The following is a 3,781-nucleotide window of genomic DNA, read 5'->3' as shown; positions in this document are numbered from 1 at the left end:
CAATTATGGGAACTAGCTAATGAAAGCAAAGCTAACATTTTTATTATATTCTAATGATATTGAGGTTGAGATTTTAGCCCTCTAAAATGAATAAAAGCTAACTTTATTTAAACAAGTAGTCCTCAAAAAAAAAAGCAAAACAAAACAAAACAATGCTTTAGAAAAAAACTTGAGGACACATAATACTTAAAAACAAATAAATATATATATATTAGTAAATGAGACAGATAGACATTTCTAGCACCCAGACTATGTGTGAGATTTTAGAATAATAACCTACTCTGGATTCAGAGTACGCACCTGTTGATTTGCTCTGAAGACTTGAGAATATTGTCACCCCAAAATCCAAGGGTCTTTCACAGAGGTCAGTACTTAATAATGATGTGTTTTCTTGTCCATAGTAAATTGTAATAATTCTGCTTAAAAAAGAAAGAATATATTGGCAATTTCGATTTCATGTTTGCTCAAAGCAAGAGTGAATTCTCCCTCAGAACAGATGAATGCACTTTCTCAGAGGGATGGTGTGCCAGTCACAGCCAGAGTCAACATGCCTGAAACATCCCCTTTGCCAAAAGTTAATTATGACACTTGAGAAAAGCTTCCTATATGTTTTTAAATTGTGTATTTCAGTTTTACTTCTCTGTGCAAGGAGCAGTGATGGAACATCATTGTGTATGGTCTATGCTTTCACTATTTCTCCATACAGAATCAATGACTGTGTCCTTAACATTCACAGATGGAAACCACCATCCTGTAGCTACCAACAGCGACACTTAATCAGTTAATAACTGAGGATTAAACTTAATTCAGATTAATTTGTATTAGTATAGAGTTTTTAAATCAATTGCTTTCATATTAATTTACATGTTGTCTAGACATGACATCATGTTGATTCTTTGTGTGGTTCAACTACTAATTACAGACTTTGAGGGTAACAGATGAAAACTTTTTGTTTAAAGCTTTAAACATAAATCAGGGCTAGGGTGGTGGTCCAATTTTTTAAGTTGGAATTTTTTTTAAGCTAGGTACAAAACTACATGTTAAAGTCTGAAATGAAAATAATTTAACCTGGTTAACATGGAAATGGCTTCTGGTAAAGATGAAAAGGAATAGATTTAATTGCTGGGAAGATAAATTCTGAAAACAGAAGAAAATTGTTCAAGATTAAACCAATATCCCCAATGTTAAATTGATATGTGAGAGACTGAAACATTATTAAAATAATTGGTAGTTACAGATTTCAGTTTGCATTTTTATCTGTTCCATTTAGAGTCTAAACTTCACATAGTAGAGTAACTGTTCTGTGAAAAGGGTTTATTTAATTCTGGCAATTCATTTAATTCTAGAATATTTTGAACTTCTCGTAGTTTAATGGTCTTAATTTTCTTAATAGAGCAGGGAATTGTGGTAAAAAGTAAACAAACTAAAATAAATAGAAAACATTTCCTTCTTTTCTCTCTAGGATCCAAAAATGAAATCAGTGGCCTAGGTTTGAGTTGGAGAAACATTATTAAATTTCATTCATTTACATTAAAAATTTCTAAATAAAATTCATTTACTTAAAAAATTTTAGAGCATAATTCATTTACTTAAAAAAATGAACTTTTCTTAAAAAACCTGAATCTACTAAAGAAGCCTAAATCTTAAATATGCTTTCCTTATTTGGATGTTTAAATAGACAAATCCAACAGAATTAATCATTATTTTGACTTTTAATTTTCCTAAATTGGCTTGAAAAATGAACTTTCCCATGTTTAGAATGTAATGTTACAGTTACCTGGTTTCTTTAAATGAATATCAGTTGTATAATATACTGTTTATAAGTCCATTTTTACTTATTGGGATGTCCATTTTAATCCCTCCAAAAATAGTACTATTTACATGCTTATGAGATAGTCATTGCAAGAAGAGAAAAAGACTTGATGTTATGTCAAACTGATTCACATAGTTGCTATTCTTGACTGTAGTGGAAGGATTAAATGCCAGTGATGTTGTATCTTTGCTATATTAATATTACCCTTAAAGCATGACATTTCAACTCAGCTAAGTATTTCTACTATTTTCTGTAATTTATATGGAAGACTGTCCCTACCTTTAAAATCCTGGAAATTTTCACCTACATGGAGCTATCTTTAACTGTTAGGTTCCAAATAGGAAAAGGAGTATGTCAAGGCTATATATTGTTACCCTGCTTGTTTAACTTATATGCAGAGTACATTGTGAGAAATGCTGGGCTGGAAGAAACACAAGCTGGAATCAAGATTCCCAGGAGAAATATCAATAACCTCAGATATGCAGATGAAACCACCCTTATGACAGAAAGTGAAGAAGTAAAGAGCTTCTTGATGAAAGTTAAAGAGGAGAGTGAAAAAGTTGGCTTAAAGCTCAACATTCAGAAATCTAAGATCATGGCATCTGGTCCCATCACTTCATGGCAAATATAAGGGGAAACAGTGGAAACACTGGCTGACTTTATTTATCACTGCAGATTGTGATTGCAGCCAAGAAATTAAAAGATGCTTACTCCTTGGAAGGAAAGTTATGACCAACCTAAACAGCATTTTTCAAGAGGCAGGTCAGGTGGTCTGGTATTCCCATCTCTTTCAGAAGTTTCCACAGTTTATTGTGATCCACACAGTCAAAGGCTTTGGCATAGTCAATAAAGCAGAAATGGCAAGATAAACTCCTCCATTATTTTCAGTTCTTCCGTTTCTGAAACCTCTGGGATGACTCTTGTCTTACAGCTAGGGCAGGAAAAAGAAATTGATTCTGGACCGAAAAACCTTTAAATCTTTCCACAATCCTCTTCCCCATCAAGGGCGGTTTTCCCAACTGCCTCTTGTGCCAGTTCCAGTCCACCACGAGAGGGAGTGCCAGAACTGAATCTTCTGTTACGTCGTCAGATCTTCCCTTCTTTAGAAAGTCTTCCCCTGCCCACAGCTGCCAAAAAGATGCAAAAAGTAGTACTTGGAATAAAAAGACGCGTTCCCGACGTTGGTTCAGGTGTGAATTAAAGACAAGAGGTGAATTAACTCACAGTACTTGACGGAAGCAAAGAGTGAGGAGTATGTGTCTCAGGCAGTCTTGTAGTCTTGCAAACTCCTGCATTCAGCACCTGGACTTGGAATATGACAGCGGCTTTGTTACCACAACTCTACAGCTTAGATTTTACAGACAGTACAAGAGAGGCCGCGGACAGAAGAATGAGGAGAAATGTGAGCGCTCCTGTTGTAGCATCTCTCACATTAAATTATTTGCGCATAGAGGAGAGTGCAAGGGAAGCTGCGCACAACCTGTGAAACAGATTTGCTTTTTCTAAAATGTTTCAGTTTAGTTCAGTCACTCAGTCGTGTCCGACTCTTTGTGACCCCATGAATCACAGCACGCCAGGCCTCCCTGTCCATCACCGACTCCCGGAGTTTACCCAAACTCATGTCCATTGAGTCGGTGATGCCATTCAGCCATCTCATCCTCTGTCGTCCCCTTCTCCTCCTGCCCCCAATCCCTCCCAGCATCACAGTCTTTTCTAATGAGTGAACTCTTCGCATGAGGTGGCCAAAGTATTGGAGTTTCAGCTTTAGCATCAGTCCTTCCAAAGAAATCCCAGGGCTGATCTCCTTCAGAACGGACTGGTTGGATCTCCTTGCAGTATAAGGAACTCTCAAGAGTCTTCTCCAACACCACAGTTCAAAAGCATCAATTCTTTGGCGCTCAGCTTTCTTCACAGTCCAACTCTCACATCCATACAGGACTACTGGAAAAACCATAGCCTTGACTAGAT

Source organism: Bison bison, unplaced genomic scaffold (genome assembly GCF_000754665.1).
Source record: "Bison bison bison isolate TAMUID 2011002044 unplaced genomic scaffold, Bison_UMD1.0 scf7180017864212, whole genome shotgun sequence".
NCBI lineage: Eukaryota > Metazoa > Chordata > Mammalia > Artiodactyla > Bovidae > Bison > Bison bison.
This window is presented reverse-complemented; position numbering follows the sequence as displayed.